The sequence below is a fragment of the Heptranchias perlo genome, unplaced genomic scaffold (assembly GCF_035084215.1).
Source record: "Heptranchias perlo isolate sHepPer1 unplaced genomic scaffold, sHepPer1.hap1 HAP1_SCAFFOLD_304, whole genome shotgun sequence".
Lineage (NCBI taxonomy): Eukaryota > Metazoa > Chordata > Chondrichthyes > Hexanchiformes > Hexanchidae > Heptranchias > Heptranchias perlo.
The window spans coordinates 218,578-244,507 of NW_027139316.1; the positions used below are offsets into that span (position 1 = coordinate 218,578).

At 44.4% G+C, this 25,930-nt stretch overlaps 2 protein-coding genes, 1 long non-coding RNA gene and 1 other non-coding gene across 10 annotated transcripts in view; 2 read left to right on the plus strand and 2 right to left on the minus strand.

Annotated features, from left to right (window-relative positions):
• The window catches only part of LOC137311135 (zinc finger protein 229-like), a 155,312-nt gene that overhangs the window by 108,781 nt on the left and 20,601 nt on the right, over positions 1-25,930 (plus strand). The window lies entirely within an intron of this gene.
• The window catches only part of LOC137311132 (zinc finger protein 850-like), a 188,931-nt gene that overhangs the window by 59,276 nt on the left and 103,725 nt on the right, over positions 1-25,930 (minus strand). The gene's annotated exons all lie outside the window — the stretch shown is intronic.
• On the minus strand, positions 11,046-11,139 carry trnay-gua (transfer RNA tyrosine (anticodon GUA)). Its single transcript has 2 exons — positions 11,103-11,139; positions 11,046-11,081 (listed from the first exon to the last, which is right to left on the minus strand). It is a non-coding gene; the product is annotated as a tRNA-Tyr (tRNA).
• On the plus strand, positions 18,736-22,576 carry LOC137311131 (uncharacterized). The gene is made up of 2 exons (XR_010960219.1): positions 18,736-18,788; positions 21,483-22,576. It is a non-coding gene; the product is annotated as an uncharacterized lncRNA (long non-coding RNA).

The window sequence follows — 25,930 nt, forward strand, 5'->3', positions numbered from 1 at the left end:
GCTGTGTTTTTCGCAATCTGTCTCTCTCTCTCTCTCTCTCTCTCTCGCTGTTACTCTCTCTCTCTCTCTCTATCTCTGTCACCCTCTCTCTGTCTCGGCCTCTCACACCTTTGACACTGAGACACACACAGGCCGTACAGTACCAGACAGGAGTGAATCGTTCCCTTTAACCCACCATGTGCTGTACATGTACAGGAGCTGACACTGAGACACACAGTAACAAACTTTATATAGTATCAGGAGTTAACCCCTTACATGCTGTTTCTAGCAATACAAAAATATAATTTAAATTAGATGGTGGGGAGGGCAGGAATGCTGTGGATCCAATAGCTCATCTCTGCCCAGCTCCGTCATGCCAGAATATCACCATCTGTTCGAGCCCAAATTCCTCCCTTCGTTCATTGCAAGTGCAACTTTTCAGAAATAACACAAAGTGGATCAAACTATTATTCAGAGGCTGACAATGTGACATATCTGGGGTCTTAATTGAAATTAAAAGCTCTTTCAGGGAGCGTCCTGCAGCACCCAGAGGGCCCAAATGTGAAAACAGCCTCCAAATGTTTTCTGAGTTTGAAGTTTAATTTTTGAAAAGGTCACTGACAACTCAGAAAGAAATCGTGTTAATTCCGAAGCCATTTTGGGCCCCCATGTGAAATTGTATTGTAATGGAACCACACAGACACATGGGGAAGCTCGGGAGCAAACTGATTGGAATTTGAGATTTTAATCCCATATTCATTTGTGGCACAGCTCAGCTCAATTCAAACCCAATGTCTGTACAAGGACCACGTGGCTCCTGACTGTACAGTCTGTGTGTGTGTGTGTGTGTGTGTGTCTCAGTCTCACTGGTCCCATAACATAACTTTAAAGCAGTAAAATTAACCAGAACCTGCTCCAAAGACAAAACCGATCCAGATCTTGAAGGTGTGATGATTTCCTTCTTCTCTCTGCTCTGTTGGTGGGAGGCTCATTTCCAGTCCCAGATTTTTGTATATTCCCCATGTCTGATGGGTTGGTTCCTGTGAACAGTTTGTCAATTGTAAACAATTTTACAACACCAAGTTATAGTCCAGCAATTTTATTTTAAATTCACAAGCTTTCGGAGGCTTCCTCCTTCGTCAGGCGAACGATGTGAAAATCTCCACATCAACAGTTTGTCAGAGAGTGTTTCACTGCCTCAGGGTGTTTACAGAGAGAGAGAGAGAGAGAGAAGCAGCTCCCATCCTGGTCTGAAGGACCCAGTCAATGAGAGATTTATAAAAACAATCCAGCCCAGTGCAGTTAAACCTTGTCCCCTATTAATCCAAACACACCATATTGTGAGCAAAATTCAATATTTCACAGGGCCAGTGAGTCCCAGACACGGATTGTACCCACCTCCCTAAACTAAACTCAACTCCTTACTGTAAAAAGTGTCTGTCAAAACACAGCCCGTTAAGGGACTGAACCCCTCAAATAACCGTTACACTCAACATTGCAATCTCTCAGTGAATCGTTCCCTTTTACCCACTGTGTACTGTACATGTACAGGAGCTGACACTGAGACACACACGGGCCGTACAGTACCAGACAGGAGTGAATCGTTCCCTTTTACCCACCGTGTGCTGTACACGTACAGGAGCTGACACTGAGACACACACGGGCCGTACAGTACCAGACAGGAGTGAATCGTTCCCTTTTACCCACTCTGTGCTGTACATGTACAGGAGCTGACACTGAGACACACACGGGCCGTACAGTACCAGACAGGAGTGAATCGTTCCCTTTTACCCACTCTGTGCTGTACACGTACAGTACAGGTGTGGTGGTGGTTGTTGTGGCGGCCCAAACGCAAAGGCCGCCGCTCTGGCATCGCTCTGGGATCCCCGGCTGCACCCTGGCCTCACTCTGGGCTGACTGGGTGCACGCTGGGACCCCGGCATCACTCTGGGGTCACTGGGACATTCTGGGGTCACTGCGGGATCACTGGGGACACTCTGTCGGCCGCTTGCCGCCATCTGATAAGATGGCGGCGGCGGCGGCCATTTGTGCCAAGATGGTGGCCGTGCTTGCCGCCATTTTATCCCAGATGGCGGCTGCGCCTGCCGCCATGTTTTCCAAGATGACTGCCGTGCTTGCTGCCATTTTTTCCAAGATGGTGGCCGCGCCGGCCGCCATTTTGTCCAAGACGGACTCTGCGCTTGCCTCCATTTTGTCCAAGCTGGCTTCATTTATTATATAAATAATTGAAAAGTTTAAAATGTAATATAAATAACTCAATATTTTAATTCATTAAATAAATAATGAATTGCTTATTTTATTATATCAATAATTTAATTGTTTTCAAGTGTTTAATTTATTATATGAATACTTCAAATGTTTCATTTATTATAAAGAGAATTCAATAGTTTAAATTATTCGATTGATTAATTTATTATGTAAATAACCAAGAGTTTAATTTATTGTATAAAAAATTCAATAGCTAAATTTATTATGTAAATAGTTCAATTGTTTAATATTTTATAAATAATTCAAGTGTTTAATTTTTATGTAAATTATTGAATTGTTTAATTTATGATATGAATAATTAAATTGATTAATATATTTGATAAATAATTCAGTAGTTTAATTATATAATAATTGAAGTGTATAATTTACTATGTAAATAGCTCCGTTGTTTAATTTATTGTATAAATAATTCAATTTGTGAATTTATTATACAAATAAACAAGTGTTTAATTTATTATATGAAGCATTCAAGTGTATAATTTATTATGTAAATACTTCATTTGTTTCATTTATTATTTAAATAATTCAACTGTTTCATTTATTATATAAATAATTCAATAGTTTAATTTAACAACTGACGTAGTTATGTAAGAAATTAAACAATTGATTATTTATATAATGAATTAAACTATTGAATTATATAAATAATCAATTGTTTAATTTCTTACATAACTACGTCAGTTGTTAAATTAAACTATTGAATTATTTTCATAATAAATTAAGTATCCAAATAATTCAATAGTTTAATTTATTATATAATAATGCATGTCTAATTTATTATATAAAAAATCAATTGTTTAATTTATTATATAAATAATTCAACAGCTTAATTTATTACATAAATCACACGTGTTAAATTTATTATATAAAGAGGTCGTGTTTAAATTATATAATTAATTCACAGGTTTAACTTATCATACAAAGATTCAAGTGTTTATTTAATCATATCAATAACCATTATTTAATTTATTGAATGAAGACTTTCAAAACATTATTTATTATATAAATAATCAAGTGTTTCATTTATTATATAAATAATCAAGTGTTTCATTTATTATATAAATAATCAAGTGTTTCATTTATTATATAAATAATCAATTGTTTACTTTATTACATAAAGAAGTCTCGTCTTTAATTTATTATATAAATAATTCAACGAAATATTGAATTCTTTATATAATAAATTAAACGAAGGAATATTTGTATAATGAATTAAACTATTGAATTGTTTATGTAATAAATTAAACAATTGATTATTTAATGAATTGAACGATTCAATTATTTAGAAAATAAATTAAACACTTGAATTATCTGCTTCCAATGTCTTTGTTTTCCGGCCTGATAGTAAGATCATCAATGGCGGCTGCATCACCCAGCATGCAGCGCGGTTCTGATTGTGCCCTATCTGAATCAGTGGAGCCCAGTGCGCAGGCGCAGTAGTGACTCATTATCGGGCAGTGTGTCCTGAGCATGCGCGGCCAGTCGAGGCTGCGGGAGGAGCGCGTTCGGTGCAGGTCAGAGGATCGGAGCAAGAGGCTCAATAAACCCCGGGGCCCGGGTCCGGGCTCAGGCCCAGGCTCAGGCTTTACAAACCCCGAGTGCGGCCCCAGACCCGAATATAAAACAGTGAACATTATCCCCCCCTCACTACCCGCCGGGAAATGAGGGGGAAATGGGGATCGGTCAGGGAGCGTCTGTAAATGAAGGAGAAATGGTGATCAGTCAGGGAGCGTCTGTAAATGAAGGAGAAATAGTGATCGGTCAGGGAGCGTCTGTAAATGAAGGAGAAATGGTGATCGGTCAGGGAGCGTCTGTAAATGAAGGAGAAATGGTGATCGGTCAGGGAGCGTCTGTAAATGAAGGAGAAATGGTGATCGGTCAGGGAGCGTCTGCAAACGAAGGAGAAATGGTGATCGGTCAGGGAGCGTCTGTAAACGAAGGAGAAATGGTGATCGGTCAGGGAGCGTCTGCAAACGAAGGAGAAATGGTGATCGGTCAGGGAGCGTCTGTAAATGAAGGAGAAAGGGTGATCGGTCAGGGAGCGTCTGTAAATGAAGGAGAAATGGAGATCGGTCAGGGAGCGTCTGTAAACGAAGGAGAAATGGTGATCGGTCAGGGAGCGTCTGCAAACGAAGGAGAAATGTTGATCGGTCAGGGAGCGTCTGTAAATGAAGGAGAAATGGTGATCGGTCAGGGAGCGTCTGTAAATGAAGGAGAAATGGAGATCGGTCAGGGAGCGTCTGTAAATGAAGGGGAAATCGGATCGGTCAGGGAGCGTCTGTAAATGAAGGAGAAAGGGTGATCGGTCAGGGAGCGTCTGTAAATGAAGGAGAAAGGGTGATCGGTCAGGGAGCGTCTGTAAATGAAGGAGAAATAGTGATCGTCAGGGAGCGTCTATAAATGAAGGAGAAATGGAGATCGGTCAGGGAGCGTCTGTAAATGAAGGGGAAATCGGATCGGTCAGGGAGCGTCTGTAAATGAAGGAGAAATGGTGATCGGTCAGGGAGCGTCTGTAAATGAAGGAGAAATGGTGATCGGTCAGGGAGCGTCTGAAAATGAAGGAGAAATGGTGATCGGTCAGGGAGCGTCTGTAAATGAAGGAGAAATGGTGATCGGACATGGAGCGTCTGTAAATGATGGAGAATTGGTGATCGGTCAGGGAGCGTCTGTAAATGAAGGAGAAATGGTGATCGGTCATCTCCATATCTTCAGTCATCCAGGGAGCTTGAGCTTTGGATGCCGTTCCTTTCCTCCTCGTGGGAATCTGTCTACTCTGCACCCAAACCAACTCCTCCTTGAAGGCCTCCCATTGTTCAATGACTGTTCTGCCTGCCAATTTTTGATTCCAATCAACCTGGACAAGATCCCTTTTTAACTCACCGGAATTAGCCCTCCTCCAGTTAAGAATTTTCACATTTGACTGTCCCCTGTCATTTTCCATAACTGTTCTAAACCTAATGAGATTATGATCACTGCTGCCCCACTGAAACATGCTCCACCTGCTCCACTTCATTCTCCACACCGAGCCCACTGCTGTGCTCACACTCACTCTCTCACACTCACTCTCTCACACTCACTCTCTCACACTCACTCTCTCACACTCACTCTCTCACACTCACTCTCTCACACTCACTCACTCTCTCACCCTTTCACTCATGGTTTCGTGCCACTGAAAGATGATGTGATGGGTTTGGATTTCAGCACAGGGAGGAGGGAGAGTGTGTGGGATGGGGATTTACAGCTTTGAGGAATGAGAGAGGAAATAATGTTCCATAGAAAGTAGAGTTATCTGATCTGAATTTCTATCCTGTACTTACAGTGATGACTTTTATAAACTCCTTTTACAGGGGTGGATTTGCAGAGGGAAACTCAAACCAAAGATCACGTCAAGATCTGACAGAGTCACTCGATTCATCAGGACCTGAATATCATCGGCCTTTGAATGTGGAAGGAGAAATGTTTGTCTGTTCTATCCGTGGGAGAAGATTTCAAACATCAGTGTGAGTGGAAAAGCACCGAGACACACACACCCGAGTGAGAGTGTTCCAGTGCACTGACTGTGGAAAGAGCTTTAACCAGTTACACAGCCAGAAAAAACATCGCACCATTCACAGCGGGGAGAAACCGTACACGTGTTCTGTGTGTGGACGAGGCTTCAACTGATCATCAACCTGGAGAGACACAAGGACACCCAGACCATGGAGAAACCGTGGAAATGTGGGAACTGTGGGAAGGGATTCAATTACCCTTCAGAGCTGGAAACTCATCGACGCCGTCACACTGGGGAGAGACCGTTCATCTGCTCCGTGTGTGGGAAGAGATTCACTCAGTCATCCGACCTGCTGAAACACCAGCGAGTTCACTCCGATGAGAGACCTTTTAAATGTTCTGACTGTGAGAAGAGGTTTAAAAGCAAAATTGATCTGATGAGACACCAACGCACCCACACCGGGGAGAGGCCGTTCACCTGCTCCGTGTGTGGGAAAGGATTCACTCAGTCATCCGCCCTGCTGACACACCAGCGAGTTCACACTGGGGAGAGACCTTTTAAATGTTCTGACTGTGAGAAGAGGTTTAAAAGCAAATTTAATCTGCTGAAACACCAACGCACTCACCAGCGAGTTCACACTAGGGAGAGGCCGTTCTCCTGCTCTGTGTGAAAGAAGAGATTCACTCGGTCATCCCTCCTTCTGTCACACCAGCGAGTTCACACTGATAAGAGACCTTTAAATGTTCTGACTGAGAGAAAAGATTTAAAATCAGAAATGATTTGCTGAGACATCGACGCACTCACACTGGGGAGAGACTGTTCACCTGCTCCGTGTGTGGGAAGGGATTCACTAATTCATCCCACCTTCTGAAACATCCACTTGTTGACACTATTGAGTGACCTTTTAACTCAGTGACTGTGAGAAGAGCTTTAAAAGCAGAAATGAACTGCTGACACATCAACTCATGCCGATTGGTTGAGAGACTGTTCACCTGCTCCGTGTGTGGGAAGGGATTCACTCAGTCATCACACGTGCTGAGACACCAGCGAGTTCACATATGACTGCAGGGGTTGGATTCTGCTGTTAATCCCATCCAGGACTGAACCATGTTCATTCTGACAGTTGGGGTTTGTTTCTCCTGATGTTCATGACCCCTATAACTGGGCTGGAGTTTAATATTCTGGATATCTGTTAAATAAATCAGCTTTGTTTTAAACCCTTGTTGTAGATTTTGGTCTTTCCCACCTGAGTGTTGAGCATCACCTGACTGGAGCTCAGAAAGGACAATCTGGGGGGAGGATCGTCCGGTGGGAACAGAACTTCAGCCTGGACACAGTCCTTCAGGGCCACACTGAGAGGGGCAAACGGCACTTTGGTCTTTCTCGTCTCTCTTCACTGACAGCAAAGTCACCGTGCGGCGTCCAGTTTAAAAATGACTGTGGTAATTATTCTATGAAGATTTAACCTGTTTGTGTGACAGTCCTGAGTCTACCATTTAAGGCAGGCGTTAACTCATTTAAAATAAACCCATTTAAAATAAATGGGTTAAAGTCTGCATCAAAATAGCAGAGGGAGGAGTTCACAGGAGCCTGTTAACTGCTGGTACAATTATACAACAGTCATTCGATCTCCAGATAAAGAAGGACCTGCAGTGTGTTTCCAGAATTCCCGGTTTTATTGATGTGTGCGTGTCAGACACCAGGATCACTAAAAATACACGATCCGGACCATCCACAGGGTGGGGGCAATCCCGACAGTTACTCTGGGATCACTCCCACTGCGGAACTCCATCTCTGACCCTGCTGAAGGTTGCAGGCTCAGGGAGTGGGGCCTCCAGGAGTGGACTGTGAGATAGCTGACAAAGATATGCTGAGGTACCAGAGGAATCCTTACTAAGGAACCATCTGGGGTTTTACCTCTCAGTGTGGGTCTAGCAGTGAATGATTCCTGACTCCCCGAACTGTCTTACATTTAACCCAGATCGGATCAGGATGAATTCAGTTTACAGGAGAATTGGGTCAAATATCACCCACAATCGAGGGAGACAAAAGCAGCCATTAGAGAAGTTCAGAGATCTTTGGAAAAGAAGATGGTGCCCAATTCTGAGAATAATAGCAAATGTCTTTCCAGCTCCGTCAGGAGTCAGAAGACCATTAAAGATGCTTTAGGGCCACTGAAAGACAGTTCAGGACAGATTCCCGGGCTGTGGCAGAGCTGTTGAATGACTATTTCTCATCAGTCTGCACTCCTGTGGATGATGTTCAGATTCCAGCTGTGGGATGTGCTGTCAACAATAACATCATAAATATTAAAATAGAATGGGATGTCACTTTGGATAAAATATGAACTCTCAAAATGCATTGTGCTCCAGGTCCAGATGATATCCACCCCCGGGTGTTTAAAGAGATGGGACGGGTGCTCTGTGAGCCCCTTGCCTGTATCTTCAACAGCTCAATAGAGTCAGGGATTGTCCCCTGAGATTGGAAGGGAGCTCACGTAGTTCCCATTTTCATTAAAGGGGACAAATCAGAGCCGGGGAATGACAGGCCCATCAGTGTGACCTCGATCAGAGGGAAGATGCTTGAAGGGATCCTAAGAGATGCTGTTTATGATCACGGGGAAAGAGAGGGAGCCATTAGAGATACTCAACACGGCTTCTGGGAAAGAAAATGGTGTCTTACAAACTTGCTTGAGTTTTTTGAAGAAGTTGCTGGGTTCGTGGATGAGGGTAATCCGGTTCACATTGTCTATCTCAGGGATGTCAAACTCATTTCCTATGGTGAACCTGACCCGATATCCTGGCACTTGGCCTGGGCCACATTCAGCAAACGTTATTAAACTAGAAATAGATGAAGATGAACTGTATTGGTATTTACTTACATTTAGATTTTATTGACAGCTGCTGCTGCTCCCGATACCTGGCACCTCTGAGCTTGAACTATTGCACCAACATTTAGAGTAAATGACTGGGCTGAGGCCTGTCTTGGATAAAAACATGAGGACCACTTGTCATTACAGAACTGTGTGCCCCAAACACGAACCGTGGAAGTGAATTCCACAGACTGCCTACTCCCTATGTAAAGAAGTTTCTCTTGACTCCTGCTCTAAAACAGAGAGTGGGGTTAATTGTAGCGACTCACACTGTATAAGGTGGAAAGTGGGGCTCCACAAGGATTGGTTCTGGGACCACTGTTCACAATTCACATCAACGAATTGGACTCGGGAATCGGAAGTACAATTTCAAAATTTACAGATGACACCAGATTGGCGGGGTGGGGTGGAGTTTGGATAATATTGATGAAGATTGCGACCAAATACAAAATACATTAATAAACTTGCAAAATGGGTGTATAATTGGCCGATGAATTTTAATGCAGATGACAGTGAAGTGGAGCATTTTGGGAGGAAGAATTTGGAAATTGTGCCCTGTATCCCCAAGTCCAAGTCATTAATGTATATCAAGGAAAGCAGTGGTCCCAGCACCGACCCCTGGGGAACACCACTGTACACCTCCCTCCATTCCGAAAAACAACCGTTCACCACCACACTGTTTCCTGTTATTTAGCCAATTCTGTATCCATGCTGCTACTGCCCCTTTTATTCCATGGGCTTCAATCTTGATGACAAACCCATTATGCGGCACTTTATCTGACGCCTTTTCGAAGTCCATACACACCACATTAACTGCATTGCCCTCATCTACTCTCTGTTACCTCATCAAAAAACTGTATCAAGTTAATTAAACACGATTTGCCTTTAACAAATCCGTGCTGGCTTTCCCTAATCCTTGTCCAAGTGACTGCTAATTCTGTCCCGGATTATCGTTGCTAGAACTTTCCCCACTACCGAGGTTAAACTGACTGGTCAGTCGTTGCTGGATTTTTTCTTTCACCCTTTCTTGAACAGGGGTGTAACATTTGCAATTCTCCAGTCCTCTGGCATCACCCCCATATCTAAGGATGTTTGGAGGTTTTTTGCCAGTACCTCTGCAATTTCCACCGTTACTTCCCTCAGCAACCGAGGATGCATCCCATCCGGACCAGATGACGGATCTACTTTAAGTACAGTCAGCCTTTCCAGTACCTCCTCTTTATGAATTTTTAGCCAATCCAGTATCTCTGCAACATCTTCCTTCACTGACACTCTGGCAGCATCTTCTTCCTTGGGAAAGACAGATGCAATGTATTTATTTAGTACCTCCGCCATGCCCACTGCCTCCCACTGCTACTAATTCGTTATAATCTGGGCCAGTGGTGCAATGGATAATGCATTAGGTTCGACTCCTACCTGGCTTGGATTTTTTAATGCAAAATTTTATGGCCTTCAATACCTTGCAAGCTGTCCAACTTGGTGGTGCTGCCTGGCTCCATACCTGGTAAGTGCCTTCTCAGTGCAGCAAGCAGTGCATCAGTGTCATAATCTGAAGGGCTTGAATTCAATCTTCAGAGAAGGCATCAAGGATTACGAAGCTTTTTTTCCATCTCTCACCTCATCTTTCCATCTTTGCTGCATAGCAAAATCAAGAACTTTTGCTTACTGCAGCACATCAAAAGATTAGCTGCCCCATGATCTCTCTGTACCCAAACACACAGTGAAGTTTAGGAAGTCCATGGGCGATGGACTCACTGACAACACTCTTGTTTCTGTATAATTGCCCCAAGACAAACGGTGAGTGGCAATATAATCAACGATCCCGCTACTTCTCACAGGCCAAGTGAGCACTCCACCAGTTGAGCTAATTCCTCGTTTGCTGTTTGTAAATCGCCCCTCACAGTTCCTGCCTCTCACTCGCCTTCAAGCTGCTCCAAGACCAGCAGAGAAATCTTGCCTTGGGTTGCCGCTCCCTGAATATATTAAATACTTTGCTCCAATCGGCGGTATCGAGCATCAGCAAGTGAGGAACAGCAGAACGGGAAGCCACAGTAATCATGAAGTGATGCTGAGAAGAGCCCGAGCCTTCGGAAGGAAGACGAGGTCACCGGAAAGCAACAGCCGCCCGAGCTCGAGGAGCAGCGAGAGCCCTGACTGACTGACTGATCGAAGACCATTTTGCCTGAAATTGAGGGCGATTTGAAGTGTTGCTGCTCAAAGGCACTCCCTGCTGGTGAGCAGAGGGAAATGTTCGAGTGAAACAGCCGTGCTCGGGCAGACACAGAAAGCTTTCAGGTTTTGGAAAGGAGAAGAGGTGTCCTGTGCCTGAGTGGCAACATGTTAATCTGTGAGCTGCCTGTAAAGTTCAGAGAGTGACCTTGAGGTAATTGCTGCTTATTCCAAAATCACACTCACTCCTTCGAGCCGGAATTGAACCAGCGACCTAAGGATGACTTTATTTTGTTTTATTCACTACAGTCCTCCGCTCTACCAGCTGAGCTATCGAAGGGAAGTGATAAACAGTGCTGTCTTTGGTGATTGTTCACCGTGCGCCTGTTGACACGTTCAGACTCGTGGAGTCCGGTGCTGATCGAAGACTTCTTTTGCCTGAAAGCGAGAGCTGAGTGTTTTGAAGTATTGCTGCTCAAAAGCGCTCCCTGCTGGTGAGCAGAGGCAGAGCAGCCTTGTTTGGGCAGACACAGAAAGTTTTCAGGTTTGAGAAAGGAAAAGAGGCGTCCTGTGCCTTCATGGCAACATGTTAATCTGTGAGGTGCCTGTAAAGTTAAGAGAGCGACCTTGAACTAATTGCTGCTTATTGCAAAATCACGCGTTCTCCTTCGAGCAGGAATTGAACAAATGACGGAAGGATGACTTTGTCTTATTTTCCACGACAGTCTTGTCGCTCGACCAGCTGAGGTATCGAAGGGAAGCGGCAAAAATGTTTCACTTTGGTGATTGTTCACCGTGCACCTTTGACACACCCGGACTCGTGGATTCCAGTGCTCATGACTGAGGCTGACTCGGTACCTGCTCATACCGCAGTGCTGTGGGAGTGGGAGCTGCTCCGTGTTCTCCACAGCCTGGGCCAGTGACACAATGAATAATGGGTCTGATCATTGATCTGGAGATTGTGGGTTCAAGTTTACGGAGGGTGTAAAGTGGAAGGCCGGGCCTGGAGAGCATTGGAATAGTCGAGTCTGGAGGTAAACAAAGGCACGGATGAGGGTTTCAGCAGCAGAACATCATTCTGGAAGTTGGGATTTGTTTCTGCTGATGTTAATAACCGCTATAACTGGGCTGAAATTCAATATTCTGGATCGATGTCAAATAAATCAACTTTGTTTCAAACAGAATGGGTCAATTACTTGATGAATTCAAGATAAGAGACTAATTGATGTCCTCATTACCGATTATTTTGCCTTTTCTCCTTTCTCACTGCAGATTATTTCAGTTCTCATACCTTCAATTACTCTCATGGCCAAGTCCCAGCTCCCTGGACCTTCCCGAGTGCCTCTCCCAGCCTTGGGATCCAGGGAAGGTATCAGTAATGTACCCGGGATCACTAAACACAAAACCCAGTCTGTGAATCACTTTCAGCTACTGGACTTATCGTGTGTCCCACAGCATCTCTCTCACCTTCGATGTGTGAATAGAGCATCAGGCCTGGGAATCTCGTCTTCAATTTAAATACACTCAGCAAATGTATTTAACAAAATACAAACAAGTAAACACATCACGGCCCAATAATCCAGCACTAAATTCAAAGGAGTAAGTCTGTTATCAAACTCCTTGAGTGGACAGAATAAAGAAAAATCCCAACTCTAAGATCCCCTCGAATCCTTTGCAAATACCTTACAAATCTTGACAATAATCAACAAGTCTAATTGAATGTTGACCTTTATCTTGAGTGGGGTTGGAATACAGAAGTGATGCTTCAGTTGTAATGAACCTTGGTCAGACCCCATCTGGAGAACTGGGCACCGAACCGAGGGAGAGATAAATCGGCCTTAGAAAAGGTCCAGTGCAGATTCACCAGAATGATGCCGGGGTTAAAAGGGTTAAATTATGAGGACGGGTGGCATAAACTTGGTTTTTATTCCCATGAGTTTAGAACATTGAGATGTGATCTGATGAAGGTGTTTAAAATTATAAAGGGATTCAATAAGTTAAATACAGAGAAATGATTTCTTCTGGAGGGGGAATTCAGAACAAGAGGGCATAAGAAATAGGAGCAGGAGTGGGCCATACGGCCCCTCGAGCCTGCTCTGCCATTCAGTAAGAACTTGGCTGATCTTCTACCTTAACTCCACTTTCCTGCCTGATTCCTTGATTGCCTCGGTGTCCAAAAATCTCTCGATCTCATTCTTGAAAATACTTAACAACTGAGCATCCACAGCCCTCTGGGGCAGAGAATTCCAAAGATTGACAACCCTCTGAGTGAAGAAATATTTCCTCATTTCTGTCCTAAATGGCCGACCCCTTATCCTGAGACGATGCCTCCTAGTTCTAGACTCTTCAGCAAGGAGAAACATCCTCTCAGCATCTACCCTGTCAAGCCCTCCAAGAATTTTTGACGTTTCAATGAGATCACCTCTCATTCTTCTAAACTTCAGACAATATCGGGCCATTCTGCTCACTCTCTCCTCATGCAACAATCCTCTCATCCCAGGAATCAATCGAGTGAACCTTCGTTGCACCCCCTCGAAGTCAAGTATATCCTTCCTCAGGTAAGGAGACCAAAACTGTACATAGTACTCCAGGTGTGGCCTCACCAAAGCCCGATATAATTGCAGCAAGACTTCCTTACTCTTATTCTCCAAACCCCTTGCAATAAAGGCCAACGTACTATTTGCTTTCCTAATTGCTTGCTGGATCTGCATGTTAACTTTATGTGATCCGTGTACACGGACATCCAAATCCCTCTGAACACCAATAATTCTTAATCTCTCATCTTTTAAATAATATTCTGCTTTTCTATTCTTCCTACCAAAGGGAATAATTTCACATTTCCCCACATTATACTCCATCTGCCACCTACTTGATAATATTAAAATTAGAGCTGGGTCATTTATGCGCAAAATAAGGTAGCAATTTTTCACACAAAGGGTTGTGGAAATTACAAACTCACTTCCCTGGAAGGCTGTGGATGCTGGGGCTCGACTGAAATTTTCATTATTGAGATCGAAAGGTTTTTGTTGTGTGAGGGTTGCAAGGGATTTTTTTTATTCCTTCATGGGATGTGGGCATCGCTGGCGAGACCAGCACTTATTGCCCATCCGTAATTTCCTCTGAGAAGCTGGTGGTGAGCCGCCTTCTTAAACTGGTGCAGTCCGTGTGGTGAAGGTTCTCCCACAGTGCTGTTAGGAAGGGAGTTCCAGGATTTTGACCCAGCAATGATGAAGGAACGGCGATATATTTCCAAGTCGGGATGGTGTGTGACTTGGAGGGGAATGTGCAGGTGGTGTTGTTCCCATGCGCCTGCTGCTCTTGTCCTTCTAGGTGGTAGAGGTCGCGGGTTTGGGAGGTGCTGTCGAAGAAGCAGCTGAAGATGATATGGAGCAAAGGCGAGTAAATGGAGTTGTGGTACAGATTAGTCCTGATCCAATTGAATGGCGGAGCAGGATTGTGGGGCTGAATGGCTGATTCCAAATCCTGCACCCAGTCACTGACACCAATCACCTCCACTCTGATAAAAAAAACACCACAATCACTGACACCAATCTCATTCTGCCTGATATAAACCAACCCCACAGTCACTGACACCAATCTCACTGAATGGTGGAACAGGCTCGAGGGGCTGAATATCCGACTCCTGTTCCTAGTGTTCCAATGCCACACTGAAGTTGCTAACATTCCTCTTCACAGTTCTTAATGCTCCCTATCTTGGTGTTGTCAGGAAATGTTGATCTTATGCCCTTGTACCCAAGCCCAGGTCATTACTCGATATTGACAAGAGCAATGGTCCCAACACTGCTAATGGAGGAGATGGCCATTTACATCCCTATAGTCTGAAAAACAATCATTAACCACAACTCTGCCCTTTATCCAACTTCCCATCCACACTGACCCACTCCCTGTAATACCGTGAGCTTTAATCTGATCAACAAGCCTCCTGTCCGGCATCTTATCAAACACTTTTTAACAATCCATCTTCACAACATCCATTGCATTTTATCCCTACACTGTGTTATTTCCTCCAATAATCCCCGCTGTCTGTCCTGAATGAATCCATTTTATCCCTACACTGTGTTATTTCCTCCAATATTCCCTGCTGTCTGTCCTGAATTAATCCATTTTATCCCTACACTGTGTTATTTCCACCTATAATCCCTCCTGTCTGTCCTGAATTAATCCATTTTATCCCTACACTGTGTTATTTCCTCCAATAATCCCTGATGTCTGTCCTGAATTAATCCATTTTATCCCCACACTGTGTTATTCCCTCCAATAATCCCTGCTGTCTGTCCTGAATTAATCCATTTTATCCCTACACTGTGTTATTTCCTCCAATAATCCCTGCTGTCTGTCCTGAATTAATGCATTTTATCCCCACACTGTGTTATTTCCTCTAATAATCCCTGCTGTCTGTCCTGAATTAATCCATTTTATCCCTACACCGTGTTATTTCCTCCAATATTCCCTGCTGTCTGTCCTGAATTAATCCATTTTATCCCTACACTGTGTTATTTCCTCCAATAATCCCTGCTGTCTGTCCTGAATTAATCCATTTTATCCCTACACTGTGTTATTTCCTCCAATATTCCCTGCTGTCTGTCCTGAATTAATCCATTTTATCCCTACACTGTGTTATTTCCTCCAATAATCCCTGCTGTCTGTCCTGAATTAATCCATTTTATCCCTACACTGTGTTATTCCCTCCAATATTCCCTGCTGTCTGTCCTGAATTAATCCATTTTATCCCTACACTGTGTTATTTCCTCTAATAATCCCTGCTGTCTGTCCTGAATTAATCCATTTTAACCCTACACTGTGTTATTTCCTCCAATATTCCCTGCTGTCTGTCCTGAATTAATGCATTTTATCCCGACACATGGTTATTTCCTCCAATAATCCCTGCTGTCTGTCCTGAATTAATCCATTTTATCCCTACACTGTGTTATTTCCACCTATAATCCCTCCTGTCTGTCCTGAATTAATCCATTTTATCCCTACACTGTGTTATTTCCACCTATAATCCCTCCTGTCTGTCCTGAATTAATCCATTTTATCCCTACACTGTGTTATTTCCTCCAATATTCCCTGCTGTCTGTCCTGAATTAATCCATTTTATCCCTACACTGTGTTATTTCCTCCAATATTCCCTGCTGTCTGTCCTGAATTAATCCATTTTATCCCTACACTGTGTTATTTCCTCCAATATTCCCTGCTGTCTGTCCTGAATTAATCCATTTTATCCCTACACTGTGTTATTTCCTCCAATATTCCCTGCTGTCTGTCCTGAATTAATCCATTTTATCCCTACACTGTGTTATTCCCTCCAATAATCCCTGCTGTCTGTCCTGAATTAATCCATTTTATCCCTACACTGTGTTATTTCCTCCAATATTCCCTGCTGTCTGTCCTGAATTAATCCATTTTATCCCTACACTGTGTTATTTCCTCCAATAATCCCGACTGTCTGTCCTGAATTGATCCATTTTATCCCTACACTGTGTTATTTCCTCCAATAATCCCTGCTGTCTGTCCTGAATTAATCCATTTTATCCCTACACTGTGTTATTCCCTCCAATATTCCCTGCTGTCTGTCCTGAATTAATCCATTTTATCCCTACACTGTGTTATTTCCTCCAATAATCCCTGCTGTCTGTCCTGAATTAATCCATTTTATCCCTACACTGTGTTATTTCCTCCAATAATCCCTGCTGTCTGTCCTGAATTAATCCATTTTATCCCCACACTGTGTTATTTCCTCCAATATTCCCTGCTGTCTGTCCTGAATTATCCATTTTATCCCTACACTGTGTAATTCCCTCCAATATTCCCTGCTGTCTGTCCTGAATTAATCCATTTTATCCCTACACTGTGTTATTCCCTCCAATATTCCCTGCTGTCTGTCCTGAATTAATCCATTTTATCCCTACACTGTGTTATTTCCTCCAATAACCCCTGCTGTCTGTCCTGAATTAATCCATTTTATCCCTACACTGTGTTATTCCCTCCAATAATCCCTGCTGTCTGTCCTGAATTAATCCATTTTATCCCTACACTGTGTTATTTCCTCCAATAATCCCTGCTGTCTGTCCTGAATTAATCCATTTTATCCCTACACTGTGTTATTTCCTCCAATAATCCCTGCTGTCTGTCCTGAATTAATCCATTTTATCCCTACACTGTGTTATTCCCTCCAATATTCCCTGCTGTCTGTCCTGAATTATCCATTTTATCCCTACACTGTGTAATTCCCTCCAATATTCCCTGCTGTCTGTCCTGAATTAATCCATTTTATCCCTACACTGTGTTATTCCCTCCAATATTCCCTGCTGTCTGTCCTGAATTAATCCATTTTATCCCTACACTGTGTTATTTCCTCCAATAACCCCTGCTGTCTGTCCTGAATTAATCCATTTTATCCCTACACTGTGTTATTCCCTCCAATAATCCCTGCTGTCTGTCCTGAATTAATCCATTTTATCCCTACACTGTGTTATTCCCTCCAATAATCCCTGCTGTCTGTCCTGAATTAATCCATTTTATCCCTACACTGTGTTATTTCCTCCAATATTCCCTGCTGTCTGTCCTGAATTAATCCATTTTATCCCTACACTGTGTTATTCCCTCCAATAATCCCTGCTGTCTGTCCTGAATTAATCCATTTTATCCCTACACTGTGTTATTCCCTCCAATATTCCCTGCTGTCTGTCCTGAATTAATCCATTTTATCCCTACACTGTGTTATTCCCTCCAATAATCCCTGCTGTCTGTCCTGAATTAATCCATTTTATCCCTACACTGTGTTATTTCCTCCAATAATCCCTGCTGTCTGTCCTGAATTAATCCATTTTATCCCTACACTGTGTTATTCCCTCCAATAATCCCTGCTGTCTGTCCTGAATTAATCCATTTTATCCCTACACTGTGTTATTCCCTCCAATATTCCCTGCTGTCTGTCCTGAATTAATCCATTTTATCCCTACACTGTGTTATTTCCTCCAATATTCCCTGCTGTCTGTCCTGAATTAATCCATTTTATCCCTACACTGTGTTATTCCCTCCAATAATCCCTGCTGTCTGTCCTGAATTAATCCATTTTATCCCTACACTGTGTTATTCCCTCCAATATTCCCTGCTGTCTGTCCTGAATTAATCCATTTTATCCCTACACTGTGTTATTCCCTCCAATATTCCCTGCTGTCTGTCCTGAATTAATCCATTTTATCCCTACACTGTGTTATTCCCTCCAATAATCCCTGCTGTCTGTCCTGAATTAATCCATTTTATCCCTACACTGTGTTATTCCCTCCAATAATCCCTGCTGTCTGTCCTGAATTAATCCATTTTATCCCTACACTGTGTTATTCCCTCCAATATTCCCTGCTGTCTGTCCTGAATTAATCCATTTTATCCCTACACTGTGTTATTTCCTCCAATAATCCCTGCTGTCTGTCCTGAATTAATCCATTTTATCCCTACACTGTGTTATTCCCTCCAATAATCCCTGCTGTCTGTCCTGAATTAATCCATTTTATCCCTACACTGTGTTATTCCCTCCAATAATCCCTGCTGTCTGTCCTGAATTAATCCATTTTATCCCTACACTGTGTTATTCCCTCCAATATTCCCTGCTGTCTGTCCTGAATTAATCCATTTTATCCCTACACTGTGTTATTCCCTCCAATATTCCCTCCTCTTTGTCCTTTATTAAAGTCCAGTTTTTTCCCTCGAGTTTGACATCAATCAGGTTTAAAATTGATGCAGAGTTTCAGCCAATGAGGGAGATCCGGGCTCAGCCCCGCCCACTCGGTGCCGCAAGTCCCGCCCCTCACCCACTCCCATTGGTTGGAGGACCATCCGCCCGCTCGGTCCTCCAGCCCCTCTCCGCTCTTCCTATTGGTCCGGAGTTCCCGTCAATCACCCGGGCAGTGTGAGCTGAGCATGCGCGGCGGGCGGGGAGTGAGGCCGAGATCGTGTCGGCAACAGGTGAGAGATGGGCGGGGGGAGCGGGTTAATAAACCCCGGGGGAGGGGGCGGGGGCTTCACAAACCCCGAGTGCGGCCCCGGGCCCGAATATCAAACAGTGAACATTCTCCTCTCTCTCTCTACACTCCGGGGGCTCCGGTTTAGATCAGACCCGAAACTCAACACACGGCCCGCGGCCTCCGAGCATGCGCAGTGTCAGCGTCAAACCTCGTGACTCATCGAATCAGGGAGCGTCTGTAAATGAAGGAGAAATGGTGATCGGTCAGGGAGCGTCTGTAAATGATGTAGAAACGGTGATCGGTCAGGGAGCGTCTGTAAATGATGTAGAAACGGTGATCGGTCAGGGAACATCGGAGAACATTGGAGGATCGGGACAGGAGTCGACCATTCAGCCCCTCGTGCCTGCTCCACCATTTGATAAGATCATGTCCGATCTGTGATCTAACTCCATATACCCGCCTTTGGCCCATATCCCTTAATACCTTTGGTTGCTAAAAAGCTATCTGTCTCACATTTAAAATTAGCAATTGAGCTCGTATCAATTGCCGTTTGCGGAAGAGAGTTCCAAACTTCTACCACCCTTTGTGTGTCGAAATGTTTTCTAATCTCGCTCCTGAAAGGTCTGGCTCTAATATTTAGACTGTGCCCCCGACTCCTAATATCCCCAACCAGTGGAAATAGTTTCTCTCTATCCACCCTATCTGTTCCCCTTAATATCTTATAAACTTCGATCAGATCACCCCTTAACCTTCGAAACTCGAGAGAATACAACCCCAATTTGTGTAATCTCTCCTCATAACTTCAGCCTTGAAGTCCTGGTATCATTCTGCATCGATAAATGAATGAGAAATGGTGATCGGTCAGTGAGAGTCTGCAAATGAAGGAGAAATGGTGATCGGTCAGGGAGAGTCTGTGAATGAAGGAGAAATGGTGATCGGTCAGGGAGAGTCTGTGAATGAAGGAGAAATGGTGATCGGTCAGGGAGAGTCTGTAAATGAAGGAGAAATGGTGATCGGTCAGGGATCGTCTGTAAATGAAGGAGAAATGGTGATCGGTCAGTGAGAGTCTGTGAATGAAGGAGAAATGGTGATCGGTCAGGGAGAGTCTGGAAATGAAGGAGAAATGGTGATCGGTCAGGGAGAGTCTGTAAATGAAGGAGAAATGGTGATCGGTCAGGGAGAGTCTGTAAATGAAGGAGAAATGGTGATCGGTCAGGGATCGTCTGTAAATGAAGGAGAAATGGTGATCGGTCAGTGAGAGTCTGCGAATGAAGGAGAAATGGTGATCGGTCAGGGAGAGTCTGTGAATGAAGGAGAAATGGTGATTGGTCAGGGATCGTTTGTAAATGAATGAGAAATGGTGATCGGTCAGGGAGAGTCTGCAAATGAAGGAGAAATGGTGATCGGTCAGGGAGAGTCTGGAAATGAAGGAGAAATGGTTATCGGTCAGGGAGAGTCTGCAAATGAAGGAGAAATGGTGATCGGTCAGGGAGCGTCTGTAAATGAAGGAGAAATGGTGATCGGTCAGGGAGCGTCTTTAAATGAAGGAGAAATGGTGATCGGTCAGGGAGAGTCTGTAAATGAAGGAGAAATGGTGATCAGTCAGGGAGAGTCTGCAAATGAAGGAGAAATGGTGATCTCTCTATCTTCAGTCATCCAGGGAGCTCCAGCTTTGGATGCTGTTCCTTTCCTCCTCGTGGAAATCTGTCTACTCTGTACCCAAACCAACTCCTCCTTGAAGGCCTCCCACTGTTCAATTACTGTTCTGCCTGCCAATTTTTGATTCCAATCCACCTGGACAAGATCCCTTTTTGACTCACTGGAATTAGCCCTCCTCCAGTTAAGAATTTTCACATTTGACTGTCCCCTGTCCTTTTCCATAACTATTCTAAACCGAATGAGATTATGATCACTGCTGCCCCACTGAAACATGCTCCACCTGCCCCACTTCATTCTCCACACCGAGCCCACTGCTGCACTCACATTCACTCTCTCGCGCTCTCTCACATTCGCTCTCTCGCGCTCTCTCACATTCGCTCTCTCGCGCTCTCACATTCGCTCTCTCGCGCTCTCTCACATTCGCTCTCTCGCGCTCTCTCACATTCGCTCCCTCGCGCTCTCTCACATTCGCTCCCTCGCGCTCTCTCACATTCGCTCCCTCGCGCTCTCACATTCGCTCTCTCGCGCTCTCTCACAATCGCTCTCTCGTGCTCTCTCACAATCACTCTCTCGCGCTCTCTCACATTCACTCTCTCGCGCTCTCCCACATTCCCTCTCTCGCGCTCTCTCACATTCACTCTCTCGCGCTCTCCCACATTCACTTTCTCACGTTCGCTCTCTCACATTCACTCTCTCGTGCTCTCTCACATTCGCTCTCTCGCATTCGCTCTCTCGCGCTCTCTCACATTCGCTCTCTCGCGCTCTCTCACATTCGCTCTCTCGCGCTCTCTCACATTCACTCTCTCGCGCTCACTCTCACATTCACTCTCTCACCCTTTCACTCATGGTTTAGGACCACTGAAAGATGATGCGATGGGTTTGGATTTCAGCACACGGAGGAGGGAGACTGTATGGGATGGGGATTTACAGCTTTGAGGAATAAGAGAGGAAAGAAAGTTCCATAGAAAGTAGAGTTATCTGATATAAATTTCTATCCTGTACTTACAGTGATAACTTTTATAAACTCCTTTTACAGGGTACTAGAAGGGGAGGATTTGCAGACAGGAAACTCAAACCAAAGATCATGTCAAGATCTGACAGAGTCACTCGATTCATCAGGACCTGAATATCAACGGCCTTTGAATGTGGAAGGAGAAATGTTTGTCTGTTCTATCTGTGGGAGAAGATTTCAAACATCAGTGTGAGTGGGAAAGCACCGAGACACACACACCCGAGTGAGAGTGTTCCAGTGCACTGACTGTGGAAAGAGCTTTAACCAGTTACACAGCCCAAAAAACATCGCACCATTCACAGCGGGGAGAAACCGTACACGTGTTCTGTGTGTGGACGAGGCTTCAACTGATCGTCCAACCTGGAGAGACACAAGGACACCCGGACCACGGAGAAACCGTGGAAATGTGGGGACTGTGGGAAGGGATTCAATTCCCCCTCCAGCCTGGAAATTCATCGACACAGTCACACTGGGGAGAGGCCGTTCACCTGCTCCGTGTGTGGGAAGGGATTCACTCAGTCATCCAACCTGCTGAAACACCAGCGAGTTCACTCTGATGAGAGACCTTTTAAATGTTCTGACTGTGAGAAGAGGTTTAAAAGCAAAACTATTCTGCTGAAACACCAACGCACTCACACTGGGGAGAGGCCGTTCACCTGCTCCTTGTGTGGTAAAGGATTCACTCAGTCATCCGCCCTGCTGAAACACCAACGCACCCACACTGGGGAGAGGCCGTTCACCTGCTCCGTGTGTGGGAAGGGATTCACGAATTCACCCCACCTTCTGAAACATCAACTTGTTCACACTATTGAGTGACCTTTTAACTCAGTGACTGTGAGAAGAGCTTTCGAAGCAGAAATGAACTGCTGACACATCAACGCATGCCCATTGGGGAGAGACTGTTCACCTGCTCCGTGTGTGGGAAGGGATTCACTCAGTCATCACATGTGCTGAGACTCCAGCGAGTTCACATATGACTGCAGGGGTTGGATTCTGCTGTTAATCCCATCCAGGACTGACAGTTGGGGTTTGTTTCTCCTGATGTTAATAACCCCTATAACTGGGCTGGAGTTTAATATTCTGGATATTTATGAAATAAATCAGCTTTGTTTCAAACACCTTGTTGTAGATTTTGGTCTTTCCCACCTGAGTGTTTAGCATCACCTGACTGGAGCTCAGAAAGGACAATCTGGGGGGAGGATCGTCCGGTGGGAACAGAACTTCAGCCTGGACACAGTCCTTCAGGGCCACACTGAGAGGGGCAAACGGCACTTTGGTCTTTCTCGTCTCTCTTCACTGACAGCAAAGTCACTGTGCGGCGTCCAGTCCAAAAATGACTGTGGTAATTATTCTATGAAGATTTAACCTGTTTGTGTGACAGTCCTGAGTCTACCATTTAAGGCAGGTGTTGACTCATTTAAAATAAACCCATTTAAAATAAATGGGTTAAAGTCTGCATCAAAATAGCAGAGGGAGGAGTTCACAGGAGCCTGTTAACTGCTGGTACAATTATACAACAGTCATTTGATCTCCAGATAAAGAAGGACCTGCAGTGTGTTTCCAGAATTCCCGGTTTTATTGATGTGCGCGTGTTAGACACCAGGATCACTAAAAATACACGATCCGGACCATCCACAGGGTGGGAGCGATCCCGACAGTTACTCTGGGATCACTCCCACTGCGGAACTCCACCACTGACCCTGCTGAAGGTTGTAGGCTCAGGGAGTGGGGCCTCCAGGAGTGGACTGTAAGAAAGCTGACAAAGATATGCTGAGGTACCAGAGGAATCCTTACGAAGGAACCGTCTGGGGTTTTACCTGTCAGTGTGGGTCTCGCGGTGAATGATTCCTGACTCCCCGAACTGTCTTACATTTAACCCAGATCAGATCAGGATGAATTCAGTTTACAGGAGAATTGGGTCAAATATCACCCACAATCGAGGGAGACAAAAGCAGCCATTAGAGAAGCTCATAGATCTTTGGAAAAGAAGATGGTGCCCAATTCTGAGAATAATAGCAAATGTCTTTCCAGCTCCATCAGGAGTCAGAAGACCATTAAAGATGCTTTAGGGCCACTGAAAGACAGTTCAGGACAGATTCCCGGGCTGTGGCAGAGCTGTTGAATGACTATTTCTCATCAGTCTACACTCCTGTGGATGAGGCTCAGATTCCAGCTGTGGGATGTGCTGTCAACAATAACATCATAAATATTAAAATAGAATGGGATGTCACTTTGGATAAAATATGAACTCTCAAAATGCATTGTGCTCCAGGTCCAGATGATATCCACCCCCGGGTGTTTAAAGAGATGGGACGGGTGCTCTGTGAGCCCCTTGCCTGTATCTTCAACAGCTCAATAGAGTCAGGGATTGTCCCCTGAGATTGGAAGGGAGCTCATGTAGTTCCCATTTTCATTAAAGGGGACAAATCAGAGCCGGGGAATGACAGGCCCATCAGTGTGACCTCGATCAGAGGGAAGATGCTTGAAGGGATCCTAAGAGATGCTGTTTATGATCACGGGGAAAGAGAGGGAGCCATTAGAGATATTCAACACGGCTTCTGGGAAAGAAAATGGTGTCTTACAAACTTGCTTGAGTTTTTTGAAGAAGTTGCTGGGTTAGTGGATGAGGGTAATCCGGTTCACATTGTCTATCTCAGGGATGTCAAACTCATTTCCTATGGTGAACCTGACCCGATATCCTGGCACTTGGCCTGGGCCACATTCAGCAAAAGTTATTAAACTAGAAATAGATGAAGATGAACTGTATTGGTATTTACTTACATTTAGATTTTATTTACAGCTACTGCTGCTCCCGATACCTGGCACCTCTGAGCTTGAACTATTGCACCAACATTTAGAGTAAATGACTGGGCTGAGGCCTGTCTTGGATAAAAACATGAGGACCACTTGTCATTACAGAACTGTGTGCCCCAAACACTAACCGTGGAAGTGAATTCCACAGACTGCCTACTCCCTATGTAAAGAAGTTTCTCTTGACGACTGCTCTAAAACAGAGAGTGGGGTTAATTGTAGCGACTCACACTGTATAAGGTGGAAAGTGGGGCTCCACAAGGATTGGTTCTGGGACCACTGTTCACAATTCACATCAACCAATTGGACTCGGGAATCGGAAGTACAATTTCAAAATTTACAGATGACACCAGATTGGCGGGGTGGGGTGGAGTTTGGATAATATTGATGAAGATTGCGACCAAATACAAAATACATTAATAAACTTGCAAAATGGCCAATGAATTTTAATGCAGATGACAGTGAAGTGGAGCATTTTGGTAGCAAGAATTTGGAAATTGTGCCCTGTATCCCCAAGTCCAAGTCATTAATGTACATCAAGGAAAGCAGTGGTCCCAGCACCGACCCCTGGGGAACACCACTGTACACCTCCCTCCATTCCGAAAAACAACCGTTCACCACTACACTCTGTTTCCTGTTATTTAGCCAATTCTGTATCCATGCTGCTCCTGCCCCTTTTATTCCATGGGCTTCAATCTTGATGACAAACCCATTATGCGGCACTTTATCTGACGCCTTTTTGAAGTCCATACACACCACATTAACTGCATTGCCCTCATCTACTCTCTGTTACCTCATCAAAAAACTGTATCAAGTTAATTAAACACGATTTGCCTTTAACAAATCCGTGCTGGCTTTCCCTAATCCTTGTCCAATTGACTGCTAATTCTGTCCCGGATTATCGTTGCTAGAACTTTCTCCACTACCGAGGTTAAACTGACTGATCAGCAGTTGCTGGATTTTTTCTTTCACCCTTTCTTGAACAGGGGTGTAACATTTGCAATTCTCCAGTCCTCTGGCATCACCCCCAAATCTATGGATGTTTGGAGGTTTTTTGCCAGTACCTCTGCAATTTCCACCGTTACTTCCCTCAGCAACCTCGGATGCATCCCATCCGGACCAGATGACGTATCTACTTTAAGTACAGCCAGCCTTTCCAGGACCTCCTCTTTTTAAATTTTTAGCCAATCCAGTATCTCGACAACATCTTCCTTTACAGACACTCTGGCAGCGTCTTCTTCCTTGGGAAAGACAGATGCAATGTATTTATTTAGTACCTCCGCCATGCCCACTGCCTCCCACTGCTACTAATTCGTTATAATCTGGGCCAGTGGTGCAATGGATAACACATTAGGTTCGATTCCTACCTGGCTTGGATATTTTTTAATGCAAAATTTTATGGCCTTCAATACCTTGCAAGCTGTCCTACTTGGTGGTGCTGCCTGGCTCCATACCTGGTAAGTGCCTTCTCAGTGCAGCAAGCAGTGCATCAGTGTCATAATCTGAAGGTCCTGAATTCAATCTTCAGAGAAGGCATCAAGGATTACGAAGCTTTTTTTCCATCTCTCACTTCATCTTTGCTGCATAGCAAAATCAAGAACTTTTGCTTACTGCAGCACATCAAAAGATTTGCTGCCCCTTGATCTCTCTGTACCCAAACA